The sequence below is a fragment of the Lissotriton helveticus genome, chromosome 4_1 (genome assembly GCF_964261635.1).
Source record: "Lissotriton helveticus chromosome 4_1, aLisHel1.1, whole genome shotgun sequence".
Lineage (NCBI taxonomy): Eukaryota > Metazoa > Chordata > Amphibia > Caudata > Salamandridae > Lissotriton > Lissotriton helveticus.
Window position 1 is genome coordinate 131,307,506 of NC_136063.1, and position 16,991 is coordinate 131,324,496.

Here is a 16,991-nt window from a genome sequence, read left to right on the forward strand (position 1 = left end):
GGTTTTTCGACTGAAAGTGCACTGAGTCCTGCCAAACAAACCTCAGTGCCAGTGCTCTTACCCTTGAAAGGAAAGTATCTAACTGGTCTACCCACAATTGGCATAACTTTTGGTTTCAACTGTAGCCGCTGGCAACTGGTTATGTTCTAGCCCTCTTCAGGACTCAGGACTTCTTAGGACATCGACCACTAAGGCGAAAGTTACCCGTCTTTGCTCGAGGACTTCGGGGTGGCCACAGAAAGACAGTGGTTTAGCATTCTCAGTTGATTCCTATGGCGGTTTGCCCACAGAGCCTGTAACTGGGCTGGAGACTGCTTTACTTGGGAGTTAACTGCTCATATGTACCTGACAGGTCCCTGTGACTAGCTCCCTATCGGAGTTAGCAAGAGTAGCCATTTATCTGTTTTCAAATCACTTTTCGTGGCTAACCCTAAACTGCTGGTTGTGGTAGATTAAAATCATATATTGTGCTATGATTTATTGTTCCTTTAAAAATGCATAGGTCTGGAACTGTCCGGTGGATTTTTATAATTGAGGATTCTATTTAAAGATACAAATACTACCTACTTTCATACATTGGTGTCAGATTTTTATTGTGTTGCATTTTCTTCCTATTCAACTGTTTTGGCACTTCTCAACACTTTACACTTGATCCTTAGATAAAGTCTGACTGCTCTAAGCCACACCTACCCAGGACTCAACTAAGGTTTTACAAACAAACCTGACTAGGCCTGATAAAGAACTCTGCCATCATTACACAGTGAGGTTGTGCAGCCACACCACGTAATAATCCTTATTGTCACAACAAATACAAAATAAAACATCAAAACGGCTCTCCTAATATGGCAGGATGCTGCTGGCTGAAAAGTCCCCTGACACTTGCCGGAATAATATATAAAATACGAGCCGGACTGGATAAGATTAGTCGCTTGACGGGTTTGCCTCTGCAAGGCTGGTAGGATTCATTCAGATTCACTGAAACTCTGGACCACTATCTGAACCATTAGTATACTACTGGTCCCAGTGAGTCACAAGTCAGACTTGATGGTGAAAGGATGTCTAAGGTGGGGCAGATGAATCTATCATAATTGTGTTTTTTATTTCCAAGGCTGTAGAGTTGGGCCAGAATCTGTCATGTTCAAAGCAGCCTCATGCATCTATCACTGCACTACAATATAAACTGCAACTTAAATTAGATTTTTTGCTACCTTAAGAAAACAAAGTCAAGTGGGGAATCTGTGACTTCAGTCACTTTACAAAGTTACTTGATCCACGCCTCTAAGGGAAGTTTGTTGATTTTTCAAGCACTAAATGCAAATTTGATCCAGACACATCGACCCACACAACAGTGGTGACTGCAAGTGCTGTTCTGCAGCTTATGCCAGGAAAGCATGTCTTGGGGAACATAAAAGCGAGGTCATGTGTTGCACAGACATTTGCTGGAAGTGAACGGCACTCGTGGTGCTCAAACGGCATTAATACAAGTGGTCAGTACTTACGTTCTTGTAAGTTGTGGCTTCTTTTCGCAGCGGATTCTGGAAGAAGGAAAGAAAATGTTGACAGCCATGTCTGCATAACCGAGACAGCATACAAGAGTACAAACAATGGTTTCTTTCCTAAGTGCCACAGGGTAATGCCTTTAGGACAAGTAATCACGCGATATAAACGGGAATTAAAGATAGTTTTTCTATGTGGCCACATTTAAACCATTTAAAACATGGGGCAAGAACAGTTAGTAAGGGTGGGACTTGGTTTGTATGAAGGCATTTTGCCAAAACAATGGACAACATGGTGTCTAAGTTTGCCAACATGTGTTCATTTTTGAGGGTCCTATCTAGCAGTGCCATCCATTAAGTAGCGTTACACTCACCCCTTTGGGCTGCTTAGTCATTGTGTACAGACTGGAACAACTGGCGATCTCAGATTTCCACAGCACCCGCATTCTCTAGGGCGTCTGTCCCATCGCAACATGTGCCCACACATTACCCAACCCTCACCCATCCAACACCCTTCTGGATATGCATACCCTATAGTCAACCTATAACCAAAGCTTATTGACAGGGACACAACGTTTCATCATCAACAGTTAGGGCTATGACAAGAGTTTAAATAACAACACGCATTGGTAAATGCAATAGGGTTCACCTATGTGATTTAAAATAAGCAGTGTTATGTGTTTACACTGTGCCCCTCCCGCAGCCAATTGCATACCTGCTCACCCACTTAAGTTTAGAAGGCAGCACAACTGGGAACAATATCACATGTGAACTGGGAGGTTGCCAACATGGAGGCGCTGGAAAGAACAAGGTAAACAACTTCCCATAGTCAACCCGATGACATTCAATCAATTCAATTCAATAAAACTTTATTCGTTTTTTTACAACCATAAAAGTATACAATTGTTAACAATGCCTTCAATAAAATAGATATATACAGTTTTAAAATCAATTTCTAAAATTCACAAATTCATTTTGATCTCCTCAAGGTAGTGTGTTTCTATTCACATGGCTTTTACCCTTATGTGACTCATTCTCCTCGTACCTATACACCTGATCATCTCAATTCTCAGTGCATTTAAGGGCCTCTTTAACTTTTTTAATATATTTTCCCATGGCACAAGCTATGTCTAAATTAAACATTTCCACTAAAAGGTTTACTGCATGCATCCTATTTTTAATATCATACTTTTTAAAAATCGGGCATAAAAACTCTTTTCGGATTTTTAAAAACTTCTGACAATCTAATAAAATATGTAGAGTATCACATTTTGTTCCTAAGGTGCAAGTGCAATTTCCTTTTTCATCTATCATGGAACTTTTTACCCCTTTGTTCGCGTGACATGGATTTACTCCAATTCTCAGCCTGAACACCTCTCTCCTTAATGGGCAACTAGGTAGCCTATCAATATAGGGGAAGTGTAATTCCTTTTGCCACGCTGTGGCCATATGGAGAACTGAGCTTTTCCTCAAGAGGTAATCTTGGTCCTGTACTCAAGATATTTCTTTGCCCAAGATCCTAAGTTTCCTCTTATCTATCTTAAGTTGAAGGGACTGGGGGCACAGCTTAAGCTTTAAAATATGACATGCTTTCTTGACAATATCTCTGGTCTCTTTTGCCCACTTTAGCTCACTATGTACAATTTCATTCCTACACCATTATGAGATTTTGTGTTCTTCACCCAAACCCAAACGTTGCCAGTAGCGTAGTAATGCCATGCAAGCTGTTAAACCCTATGAGGTAATTCCCAGTTCTAGCCTAGCCTGTACCATTGTTGATTTAGGCAGAGAGAATAGATTTTTCAAGCTATTTCCCTCTTCTAAGTCCCACTGATTTTACCACTCAAGTAAAGGACTTCTCCCCCATACAAGAATTGAGGTGGAACCATTGCAGAGTAGGCTTTTAGGACCGGTCGGTCAGACATTTCACCATACACATTGTTAAATCTTTTTAAACCCTTCACTGAGGTAGCTGTTCTCAGTTTTAGTGAGTCGAGATGGGTACGCCATTGAAGGCTTCTTTCAAACCACATCCCCAGGTATCTATGTTCTGTTACTTTTTCCAACTTTTCGGTCCCCAAATACCAAGAAAACCCTGTTTTCCTTCTACCGAAGCATAAAATCTTAGTCTTTTGCATTTCCTAAGATTAGGGGTAAGTCCACGATAAACAGGGAAAAGAGCAGGGAGGGCAGTACGCACCCCTGCCTTAACCCATTACAAATTTGGATTTTCTGCGTTAAACTCCCATCTACATCTAAAATTATTTGCACCCAATTTTCCGTATGCAGGGCCCGAATCAAACTCAGTAGATCCCCCGGGATATTGTACCCTATCAAGGTCAACCATACCTGCTCCCTATTCACTAGGTCAAATGCTGCACGGAAGTACACGAAGCAGCAAAACAGACTGCCCCTCTGCTCGAGCGACTTTCGCGCAATTGCCCAGAGGGCGAAGCAATGGTCTACCGTTGAGTGTCCCTCTTTAAACCCTCCCTTTTCGGGGGGCACAATCTATTTTTCTTCCACCCAATCTTTGAGTAATCTCGGGATTATTTTAGCGAATACTTTTTCGCCTACATCTAGTAGGTTTATTAGTCTGTACTTTTTTGGGGAGTTTACATTTCCTTTTTTGTGGATAGGTCTAACAATAGCTCCTTTCCAACTATCTGGCACATTTCTTGTCTCCAGAATACCCTAGAACATATTCGCAAAGAACTCTGACCACCATTCTGGCTTAGTTTTTATAATAACTGCCGGTAAATTGTGTGGGCCAGCTGCACGGGTCAAGTTTAATCTAGAAATTATCTTCCTAATATGGCTTGGGGTAAAATGTTCTTTTAGCTCTTCCCTCACACCTGAATATGCCGTTGGACTTATTTTATCCATTGTTGGCCACTTCCCATAAATTTCCTCCAGGTAGTCCACCCATTTATCCTCGGGAACCGAGCACTGCAGAGACCCTGCCACTTCACCTGTGCTTTCTTGTACCAGGCGCCAGAAGCCTTTCACATTTTTAGCTTCAATGGCCTCTAGTAAGAATACCCAGCATCTGTCTTTATAAGTTGTTTTCTTATTCCTGATGATTGTTTTATATTTTATCCTTAATTTCACACGGTTAGTAAATAGTCCTCCATTAAACCTACCTTTAATATTTCTTTCCTTTTGCCTGATGTTAGCTTTAGCTTTGCGACATTCCTCATCAAACCATGGTCTATTTTTGGTGTGCGCCCTTTTATTAATTTTTGCCCCGGGTTTACCACCGCTAATTTTTACCCTTAGGCATTCTACTAGTTGACTTATTATATTTGCAGCATACCATGTTGACTATTTGCATACCATAGTCAACCCGATGACATTCACTCTATGAACATGATTGTTTCCTTTTCTGTCCCTCTTTAAGCCATTCTCTACTGAACAGCACCTCTTTCTTTGTCAAAAGCATGTTGTTTTCGTATACAATTACCATGACGGCCCGGCTGATATTTAACTATTGTAATTATACAATGAACAGTGTGCAAAATATTAACACTGCAAGCTTTGCTGGTATAGTTACTGCTAGCAGTGCCGACAATGAGCAGTGTGTATCGACGGGGTCCGGTTTATGAGGGTTTGATCAGGTACCGAGCGGGTGCCTGGTTTTACTGGCGGTGTGCCTACCGGCCATCACACCCCCTCCCGATACCCATGGTGTGATTAATGATCACTCCACATATAATGCTGGCTTCCTACAAACAAAGCAAAACCAAAGGGGATGATGGACGGAGTGTTGAACAATGCAAGCACTCACCCCCAGTCAACTGATCTGGGTTTAATCTATCATAATTCTTTAGCTCACTCTGCCGCCCTAGTTCTGAGTTGGCTATATGCAAATCAGTCTGACCCTGTGCCTCATGGAAACAGTCCAGCCCGAAATGCCACGCCATGTCTTCTCTGGACCGGAAACAAGCATCCTGGGACCGGATTCGGGCTCACAGCCCTCAACAGCCAGGCTATCTTGAAATCAGTGGCAAAGTGAGCAAGGGACCCACGTCTGGGCATACCCTGCCAACGTAGAGCTAACAAAGCAAAACCAAACGTCTGGGCATACCCTGCCAACGTAGAGCTAACAAAGCAAAACCAAAGGGGATGATGGACGGAGTGTTGAACAATGCAAGCACTCACCCCCATTGAACTGATCTGGGTTTAATCCATCATCATTCTTTAGCTCACTCCGCCACCCCAGTATAGACATGGCAATATGCAAATCAGTCTGACCCTTTGCCTCATGGGAACAGTCCAGCCCGAACTGCCAAGCCATGTCTTCTCTGGACCGGAAACAAACATCCTGGGACCGGTTTCGGGCTCACAGCCGTCATCAGCCAGGCAATCTTGAGTCCAGTGGCAAAGTGAGCAAGGGACCCACGTCTGGGCATAACCTGCCAACTTAGGGCAAACAAAGCAAAATCCAAGGGGATGATGGACGGGGTGTTGAACAATGCAAGCACTCACCCCCAGTCAACTGATCTGGCTTTAATCCATCATCATTCTTTAGCTCACTCCGCCTTGGCTTGGAGAGCACGGGACTCACGTCCGAAACTGGTCCCAGGATGCTCGTTTCCGGTCCAGAGAAGACATGACTTGGGAGTGCTGTGTTAGTATTGAGACTCTGTGGGAAGTGTTTGTATGTCCTGCGTGATTATCACAGAGGTAGGGATATCATGTATGATGAAAGGGGCAGGGGGAAACATACGTACAAGCCCCTTAGGATAACTATTTACAATAGGGGATTTAAATAAAGATGGTTGGTATGGCAGCCTCAAAAAGGCAGACAGGGCCTAAAGGTACCATTTGAGAGGGCAAACAGCTGAGTCTTGCTGGGCAAGTGTCAAATAAAAAGTAAGACTTGAAAGAGGTAAGCAGAAAGAGGATCATTAAATTGTTCTGTACAACATTTTGTGTCACCGGCAGGCATATGCAGTCTCGATAGAGGGATGCCTAGCTGCTAAAATAACATTACAGGAAAAAGATCAAATGCTATCAACTACCACTTCTCAATCTCCATGCAAGAAGGCGTAGAGTTCACAGGTTCGAGTGGAGGACCCTCCCCTGCTGCTGTGACAGAAGATACTCCTGAAGAGGCTTCCTGATCAGAGGATTGGTGCTCAATTGGAGAAGCTGGGGATATCAGACTCTGTGCACAGCCCGGAGCCACAAGAATGACTTGGGCCCAGTCGCTCCTGATCTTCCAGGGCACTCTGGGCAGGAGAGGTATGGGCAGAAAGGTGTATAGGAGGCCTGAGCTCCGCTCAAGACAAAAGGCTTCTCCAAGCAAGAGCCACCTTAGAATATTACAGTGCCCAAAACAGCTGAAATTGCTCGTTTTCTGCGGAGACCAACAGATCTAACCAAGGCTCTCCCACTGCTGAGATGGACTTTTTGAGCCACCTCTGGATGGAGACGCCATTTGTTATCCGCTATGGATCAATGGCTGAGTTTGTCCACCCTGGTGTTCAGAGAACCTGCCAGGTATTGGACCACCAGGGAAGGCGGGGAAGCATGGAGATGAGCCTGCCGCAGGCCTAGAACGCAGAGAGTTGAGTTGAGTTGAGTTGAGTGCATGGACCGCAAGTAGCTGTAAGAACCACTCCCTCAAATCTGTCCGAGTCATGGCCCGGCAGTCGGAGCATGACTTCGAGTAACGTTCAAGCACCAGGCACCAAAGACAAACCTCATGTGTATCCATTACCATCAGTGCACAGTGACAGGCACCGCAAGGCTTGAACTAAGAAGTCGTCTTGGACATCCTAACACACCAAAAAGGTCAAACAAAACATCAATAAAAGCGTGCAAAAAGTTATAGAGGGTAGCTCTCTTCATGGGTCTGTGCTAACTGCTGTGGCAAGAAAATAACTGGCATCTGCATGCCAACGTGGCAACTTTATAGGTGACAAAGATGTCACAATGGTGAAGATGACGCCAACAACATCATGCGGAGACGACCAATGCCACCTACCGGCACGCAAGGGTACTGCTCAAAAAAACGTCTTCCGGATCCAGTCTGATGCCTGGGAAATTGAAGGAATATACAGCTAGATGTCTCTATCAGATACCATGAACCGTAAATGTTAGAGGTAAATCTTTCCTCATGGCAATTTTTATATCCAGTACTGCACCGCTAGCATTATCGTCAACAGACCCAACAGCCTCTATCTCAGTTTTCTATGCATTAATCTTAAGGGAGTTATTCTTCATCCAACCGATAATGCTTGCAATACATAGCTAAAAAATTGTCTGCAACCAATTGCAAATCATTAGAGATGGAAACAATGATTTGCATGTCATCTGCCTAGGAAACCCCCTGGAACCCAAATGATCTCACCAGCTCAGCTAGAGTGAACATGTAAATATTAAAGGGGTTGGGGCTCAGTGAGGAGCCCTGCGGAACACCACAAGGGAGGCTAAAGGCCTTAGCTCTAAAACCTCCACAGCTGACGATGCTCCCTATCATAAACAAGTGGAGAAGCTGCAAGGCCTTTCTCATAACTCCCACTTTCTGCAGACGTTGAACCATGCACATTGGGGAAAAGGTATCTAATGCCCCGACAGATTGAGCAAAGGTGATTACCTTGGTCTTCTGATGTATACTTCTAACAGCAGAATCCTCACTTTAGCATAAATACATAAGCTATACTTGAAAAAGTGTAAAATCTGTGTATTGGGCTCAGTCCAAACAGTCTTGAACAACTAAGCAGGTGAAGTGGCCATCCTGCTAGACCTGGTTGCCAAGACAGTAATACTTAGTGAACGTATGCACCCACACATATGTTGTAGTCTGGCAGATATCAAACCAACACAGTGAGGGCAGCCTTGCCACTGGTGGAATTGACCCTCAGACATGCCAGCGACTGCTTCCTGGCCAATGCATGGCAGATCTTAATGCAGAGGACTATCCACCTCATCAAGGTACTCTTTTGCACAGCTTTCACCTTTATAGCTCTGAGAACAAGTTACTTACATTCAGGAACAATGTTTCTTCTTAGAATTTCCCCCAGGTGTCAGACTGGATCTGGAGATTTTTTCTTAGCAGTACCACTGCGTGTCAGTACGTGGTATCGGTCGACTCCGCGTTCATCGTGGTAGTCACCAGGATGATGTTGGAGTGCCTACTAAGACCCCGTCCCTGCGCGCTGATGTCAGTTCCGACATGACTTTCCATACCAGAAGCACCGAGCCATAAAAGACACTGACCACTGGTGCACCACAATTAGGGCCCTGTAAGGGAGTCCCTAACCCTAGAAATCAGTTCACAGAGAGGGGAGGATGGGTGGGGTGGTAAGGAATCTGTAACTAACCTATGTCTCTTACAGATACATCGTTACCGAAGGTAAGTAACTTGTTCATCTGAAAGGGACAGTTAGTTATAGATTCCTTACCTTGAATAGATACCCCAGCAGTACCAACCCCGAAGGGGGGTTTGTGAACCAAGTTCACACCAGAAAGTCCTGGAGGACAGAATGGGCAAAATAGCATCACTCTGGACTTGACTATCCAAGCAGTGATGTCTGGATGATCGTGTGCATAGATGCCCACGTTGCCGCGTGGCAGATATCAATGAGTGGAACTCCACGTGACAAAGCAGTAGTTACTGCTGTAGCCCTAGTCGAATGAGCACACAGCTACACTAGAGGTTACTTTTTCACTAAAGCATAACCAATTTATATACAAAAGACAACCCATCTAGAGATGGTGCGCTTTTGGACAGCCCGACATTTTTTGACACCCACATAGCCAACGAAGAGTTGTTCATCCACCCAGAGGTCTTTGTGCGGTAAAGGTAGAAGGAAAGCGCACATTTTGGGACGAGACAGTGGAGTCTCTCCTCCTCCTTGGAAGGGTGCGGAGGTGGGGAAAAGGTGGGCAGAGTGATAGCTTGTCCTATGTGAAAAGGTGTAACTACTTTAGGAAGAAACAAGGGTCTCGTCCTAAGCACCACTTTGTCCAGATGCACAGAGAAGAAAGAGGACTTAGAAGAAAGAGCCTGAAGGGTCGTGGACTTGGGTCAGCGGACTCTATAATTCTCGCTTCGAGGCTTATTCTAATCAGGGGTTCCACTCGGCAACTCTGGGCATTAGCTTGCCTAATCTCCACAACGGCCCCATCAATTCCGGGGATGCCTGGCTCCACCTTGGGGACTCCCAGCAGGGACCATCCCACAGGGAAAGCCAGGACGGGTTCCCCAGAGTTATACAGCGCCAGGAAACCTATGGATTGGTAGCAGTGCGCTTTACAAGCTCAAATACATTTACATTTACAAGCTCCCTCACTGTGATAGCAACAAGAGGTGTTGGCAACAAGAAAGGAAGTATTCAGAGTAAAGAGCCTGAGAGGACAGTTGTGAAGAGGCTCAAAAGTAGCACATGTAAGGTAAGTCAAGACAAGGTTCAAGTCCCACTGGGCCATTATGAAAGGAGATGGAAGAAAGAGGTAAATAATGCCCTTAGAGAAACTATTTACAATAGGGATTTGAATGTAGAGGGCTGATCTGGTAGCCGAAGAAAAGCAGATATGGCTGCCAGATAGCCTTTAAGAGTGCCCAGAGCAGAGCCCTACTAGGCCAAAGAAAGAATGAACAAGAGAACCTCAGAAAGAGGATCAGAGAGGGGATCCCCAGCCTTTGCTGAGCACCATGCCACAAACTTGTTCCAATAACTGGCGTATAACGTCTAAGTGGAGGGACGCCTGGCTGCCAAAATGACGTTACAGACTTCAGGCAGAAGGTCAAAAGCTGTCAACTGTCACTGCTCAATCTCCATCTAAGGAGGTGGAGGCTGAACAGGTTCGGTGGAGGACAGTCCCCTGTTGCTGCGACTGAAGATCTCCTTGAAGGGGCAGTCTGATCGGAGAATCAATGGCCGTGCTCAGGAGCTATGGGTACCAGATTCTTTGTGCCTAGTCTGGATCCACATGAATGACTTGGGCCTGGTCTCGCTTGATCTTCTTCAGCCCCAGGGGCAGAAGTGGTACAGGTAACAAGGCGTACAGGAGGCCGCAGTTTCACTTGTGACGAAAAGCGCCACTGAGCGAGTGCTGCCTTAAAAACTGCAACGCGCAAAACTGCTGACATTGCACCTTCTCTTGAGTGATGAACAGATCTAACCAAGGCTCTCCCCACCACTAAAAGAGACCTTGCTCCACCTCTGAATGAAGACTAAATTTGTGATTCACCAGGAACCGACAGCTGAGTTTGGCTGCCCTGGCGCTCAGAGAACATGTCAGGTGTTGAACACCCGGGATCATGCCCTGATGTTCCAGCCATGACCAAAAGCGAAGAGCCTCTTGACATAGGGTCCACAACCCCACCCTGCCCTGTTTGTTGCAGTACCACATGACAGTGGTTGTGTCTGTGAACACCTGCACTGCCTTCCACTTGAGGGAGGGAGGGAATGCCTTCAGTGCAAGATGAATCACGTGGAGCTCCAGAATGTTGATGTGGAGCCCGGACTCTGCTGCAGACCAGCGGCCTCTGATCTCCGCTTCTCCCATGTGGCCACACCACCCCCGAAGTGATGCATCTAACACCACTGTGAACTCTGGTTGGAGAAGGGAGAGGAATCTGCTGTTGACCAAATCCTGGTTTGTTAGCCACCACTGCAATTGGTGTGCATTGCCCTCCGAGATCTGGACTCAATTGGAAGGATTCCCCTGATACTACGCCCACTGGAACTTCAGGTACCACTGCAGATCCCGCATATGCCACCTGGCATGATCTACCAGCAGGATGCAGGAGGCTATGAGGCCAAACAGCTCTAGGGTCATTCTCACCGAAATCTAGGACAGAGGCTGGAATATCGGTATAATAGCCCGAATAATCCAGACTCACTGCTTGGGAGAATAAGCCTGAAACTGCACTGTGTCCAGGACAGCTCAAATGAAAAGGAGCGACTGAGAGGGAGTCAGATGTGACTTTGGCATGTCAATAGTGAACCTCCAGGGAATGCAGGGAATGCTGGAGGTGGGAGAAGACAGCCTGGGGCAAGCCCGCCTTCAACAGCCAGTCGTCAAGATAGGGGAATACTGGATCCCCTCATCTGCGCAGATGAGCTGTGACCACCGCCATCCCTTTTGTGACTGGTAAGGCCAAAGGGGTAAGGCCAAAGGGGAGCATGGTGAACTCAAAATGCTCGTGTCTCCCGTGAACCATAGGTAGCATCTGTGGCTGGCAGGACGTGGATATGGAAGTAGGCGTCGTGCAAGTCCAACGCCACCATCCAGTCTCCAGGGCCGAGGGCAGACAGGAGCTGACCCAACATGAGCATTTTGAACTTCTTTTTCCAGCAGAAGCGGTTTAGGGCACTGAGGTCTAGGATAGGACGCAGGCCTTTGTCCTTCTAGAGCATCAGGAAGTAGCGGGAATAGCAACGACAACCTACTTCTAGCGCAGTGACCCTTTCGATTGCACCCTTGGCCAAGCGAGCTGAAACTCCCTGCTGGAGAAGAGCCAAATTATCCTCATATGTGCGATCGAAAGATGGTGGCATGGAGGGAGGGGTGGTCTCAAAAGGGGGGAGTAGACCCTTCGGACAATCTGCAAAACCCACCTGTCTGACGTGATGGTTTGCCAATGGGGGAGGTGATGGCAAATCCTGCCAACCACTGGCCGTTGATGGGAAAGGATGGATTGGCCCGCACCCCTATGGCTCCCAGACCTGCAAGGTCACTGGGTCCCATGTCCACGGCCATGCAGAGGCTGGGCAGTTTGCGTGGACCGGTGGCTAGGCTGGGCCAGACGTGGTGGGGTGCCCCCTCTGTAGCCATAAAAAAGGCAAAAAGCAGACTGTGGTGGACGGGAGGACGCAGCGAAGCCCAAGGATCTGGCCACAGCTCTAGAATCCTTGAAAAGCTCCAGCGCTGAGTCTGCCTTGGCACCAAAAAGGCGACGGCCATCGATGGGCATGTCCAGCAGGGTTGTCTGGATGTGAGAAGCTGGCTTGGTAGATGGTGTACACTTATGCAAGTGGGCACCTTGCACCAATTCAGACACCCCCTATGGTGATTTTATTGGTCTTAGATAACCTTAGAAAGCTCTCTAAGAGGTAGCTGTGGAGAGCAGCCTTGAAGCAGCTTGTTTTACCACAGCATAATCTTATGGTTATAGATTAAGTGAAAAAGAACAACACAGTGTATTTATAAAAATATGTATCTATTATAAGACACTCACTTACATGTACAGATGTCTCCTAGCTTGAGATATGCACAATACTTTTCAATAGAAACAGGTAAGTAACACGTAATACATAGTGATCACCAGGAGGAGACCAAACCATTTGCCAAAATAGTTTTATGCGAACCATGACTCAAGTCAAGACTATACCCAGAAGACGTAGAAGTCCCCCATGGAGGCCCTGTGCAGAGTGGGAAGACGACCATAGGATAAATGCAAGTCAATGGGTAAATCGCGGTTGCAATTTTAAAGAAGAATGACCTTTCGCAGTGGACCCTGAAGAAACCCCTTGGAAGACAGAAGGTGGAAGGTGGATACAGGAATCAGGATACCTACACCAGGGAAGTTGGGAAGTGGCGTCAGAAACCCCTGTGGAACTCAATGGAGTACTTAAAAAAAATGCAACTACTTGAGAAGGTGAAAGTGTCCGGTGGAACCCAAAGGTGGATTCAAGATGTGAAGAACCTGCAAGCAGAGGGGACAGAGTCTATGCCACTCATGAGTGACCAGGAGGCATGGAAGACGAATGCCCACTGATGTCCAGTGTTGCAGGAGAGCTGACAGTGACCTTCAAACTGCAGCTGTATGAACCAGGCAACGTTGGGGAAGACCAGGAGACGTACACGAGCTGTCCCACGTAGGATGTCAAGAGTTGAGGGATTGGTGTCTGGCAGAAGCACAAACAAGCGATGGCAACTGCAACCAATGTGTTGGTTGATGAAGGCATAATTTCGGGACCAGCAAGGTAAAGGAGACTCACCAGAAGCAGGGGAGTCAGGGCAGACCCAGAGCAATCAGAGGAACCCAGATAATTCAAAGATGACCCTCAAGAGTACCCACAGGGCGGAGGCACTGGAGTCAAAAGAGGACTTCAATCAGCTCACCAGAGATGGAAGCCCACGGTGCAAATGATGTAGTGAGGACAAAGATCTTAGTCACAGGAGATGCTTGAGATTGGGGCTTCTTGGAGCCTGAAGATCTTGGTGGAAGAAAGCCACCATGCCTTTGCAACTGCAAGACTACACGGTGCACAGGGGTTCGGTTCCTGCGGCTCTGAGGAGGCATACTGGCTTCAAACTTGTTGTGAGGACATGGCAGGCCTCAAGGGATGTGAAAAACCACCACCTGTGTTGCTTAACCTCTCGGAGACCGTGGGAGGCCAGGATCAGCAGACGGGTTAGCTTAGTTGCGGTGCCTACAGATGCAGGGAAGTGACTACTTCACTTCAAGGGAGATTCCTTCAGGTGTCTCGGATGCCCACAGGGCTTGGAAGGTTCCTGTATGGTGCACAGGCATGGGCATTGTAGCAGACAAGCAGGGCGTCGTAATCAGGAGCGGCAAGAGTCTTCCCAGTTGCAGCCTTGACACCCAAAGCGAAGTCCAGGGAAGTCCAGAGTACCCAGATGTTTGAAGAAGAAGTGGTGTCTGAAATGAATCTTGTCCCACGGTGAATCTAGGGACCCACCCACAGGTGACCCCCTAAATACCCTGAGGAAACAGCTGGGAGGATTCAGGGGTCCCTCCCTGAGGAGGGGCTGGTCAAGGGGGCGGATACTCTCCCGTCATATGTCCAGTTTAGTGCCAGAGCAGGAGCAAATGGCTCCCTGAACTGGTTTGGACTGGACCTTGCATGGAGGGCACCAAATGTGCCCTGCACACAGGCTATGTGTGGCTGGCAAGCGCCCCCACCCTGCCCCAATAAACTCATCCCTGTCTGGGAGGTGGTTACACCTGCCTGTGACAGGATACATATTGTTATGCCTTCCCCTGCCAGAGCTTGGTTTAGCAGCATGAGGGCAGAAACGTGTCTCTGTCCGGCAGCAGACCTAGCTAGCTGTCCGGGTCTGGAAAACTGGTACTGGGAGCACCGATGGCCTCCCCAAGAAGCTTAACGGTGCCAACAGATTTGATACCAAACATGATAGGATCTGTTACAGCCAGTTTCGAGGTGGTTATTGTGTAATGATGCGGTGCCCCTCTATATGTTATATGGCTGTCTAACTTTTGACCAGAGAAAATGGACTCTGTACATTGTAGGAGTGTCCTGCTCACACTTAGAACTGGGCACCCTGCCTTCACGATTGTAAGGCCTGCTCTACGGGCAGCTTACCTAATTTAAGTGCAGTGACCTTCAGATATAGTTAAACCTATATCTTTCGTAAGTGGTGCTAGAACCAGCTTACACAGGTTGCAATGGCAGGTCTATAGTTAAAAATTAAGTGGTCTCCCATGGGTGGCATAATACATGCTTCCCAACATGGTCCAGCTTCTTGATTCCCTGTCTGTCAGAGCAGAAGGGAATGCGCCCTTAGATGAAGAGGCTTGGACCACAAAGCTCTCGGGGGAAGGATGTTGGGTGAGGAAAACTGGGTTGCCTGGGGCCAGGCAGTGGCGGCGGGCAATCGTCCTTTCCACAGGAGCCCCTGTTCTCGGCTTGGACCAGATGCCCAGAAGGATGTCGGTGAGGGCTTTGTTGAAAGGCAGGAGGGGTTCAGAGGAGGTTGGCACAGTCTGCAGCACCTCTATCAGATTAGCCCTGACCACCCTGTCTGCCACTGAAGGGAGCTCTAGGCCCAAGGCCTCCGCTGCCCTTCGCACCACCACAGCGTAAGACACTCCCTCTACTCCGTAGCTACCGTAGGGGGAGAAAGCATGTCATAGTCTTGGAATGTTTTCAGACCCCTGGAGTCACCCAGAGTCCTCTCTCCAGTCCAGCTCTTGAAGCTGGTCTACTAAAGGGTCAGATGACCCCTCCCAGTCCTCACCACTACCCCTTGGGCAATAGGGAAAACCAGGTATGAACAAGGGAACAAAAGTAACCTCCGGCGTCGGATTCAACTTCGGCCGATATCGGTCCGACTCCATTTTGGTGTTGAGGACAGGGATGCGTCTGTGGGGGGCATGGCCGATGCCGGGGGAGTCGTCGCCGGGAAAGGAGAGAGTAAGGTTGAACAGCGTCACTTTGGATCCAGGTCTGGATCCTCACGGGCCTTCAGGGACTGGAGCAGCTGGTTTACTAAGGCCCAGAACCCCCAATCGGCTCCGCGGGGCCGAAGGAACACTAGAGGAGCTGGGCTACCCATAGATATCATGAAGGTCTTCGTAAAATACATGAAGCTGGGCAAGGTACGCCCTGCCTCCTGGAAAAGGACGGAGTCACATAGTTGTCCCTGAAGGAGACTTTGAACACAGAGATGATGAGTGAGGACGCTCTGGGTCCCGCATCTCATCAGCTGACCGAAGGGGATAAGGCAAAGAGCGCCGGTGCTTCTTTGCCTTCTTCCTGTGCTTCGACTTACCCAAAGATTTTGAAGACTTGGACGAGATGTGATGGCTCTGTGAGCGGTCTCGAGACCTTCCCTTTCGAGCAAAACCGGGAGCGACACGGAGCCGACTGCCAGGCCTCCAAGAGTTTTCAGGACCTGTACCGTAAAGACTTCTGATTCATGGCCGACAGTCGGAGCACGAGTTCGGGCCGTGGTCGCACTCCGGACACCGAAGGCACACGAGATGCAGGTCCATCACAGGCATCAGTTTGTGACAGGCCTCTCAGGGTTTGATGCCAGTCCAATGATGGGACATCCCGCACGCACCAGAAGTCGAGGACTCAAAAAGAAGTCGACAAAAGTCAAAAAAGTTTAGTCGAAAAGTGACTAAAGGGGTAGTTCTCTTCGGATCTGCGCAAGGCTGGTGCAGAAAAGAAAGAAGTGACGTCAGCACGCAGGGGCGGCATCTAAGTAGGCACTGCAATGTCTTCCGGGCGACCACAACGCTGAAGACAGATGCAGAGTCTACCGACGCCCTCTACCGACATGCAGGTCTACTGCTAAGAAAAAATCTCCGGATCCAGTCTGAAGTCTGGGGGAAATTCTAAGGTAAGGAATCTATAACTAACTGTCTCTTTTAGATGTACTCCAAACAAAGCTGGTCCTTAGTACAATATATGTAAAAGCTAAAAGCTTGTTTGGGTCCCAACAGTACAGCCTGTCCTATTTTTCAAGTGATTAGGGGAACAAAACACACTAGTGACGTATTGCCCATCATGGAAGGGATGGCACTCATGATATGCCAGATGATGACTGCTTAGTTTGTCAGTTCTGACTTTCAAGGGCCATGTGAGGTGGTTTCCAACCATAAAGATGACATGCCACTCTAGCCATCTCCAGAGGTGCAAAGCCTCCTGGCACAGGACCCCACTCTGCTCTGCTTGTTGCAGTACCACAGGATGGTGGTATTGAGTGTGAGAACCTCTCTGCCATCCATTAAATGGAAGCTGGTAAAGTCCTTCAAGACCA

General features: G+C 47.6%; 1 protein-coding gene across 1 annotated transcript in view; it reads right to left on the reverse strand.

Moving 5' to 3' along the window:
* The window catches only part of LOC144828412 (uncharacterized), a 2,343,931-nt gene that overhangs the window by 1,490,415 nt on the left and 836,525 nt on the right, over positions 1 to 16,991 (reverse strand). The window contains exon 10 of the mRNA XM_078686536.1: positions 1,500 to 1,535. The gene's annotated coding sequence lies outside the window, so the exon portion shown is untranslated. The remainder of the gene's footprint in view (positions 1 to 1,499; positions 1,536 to 16,991) is intronic.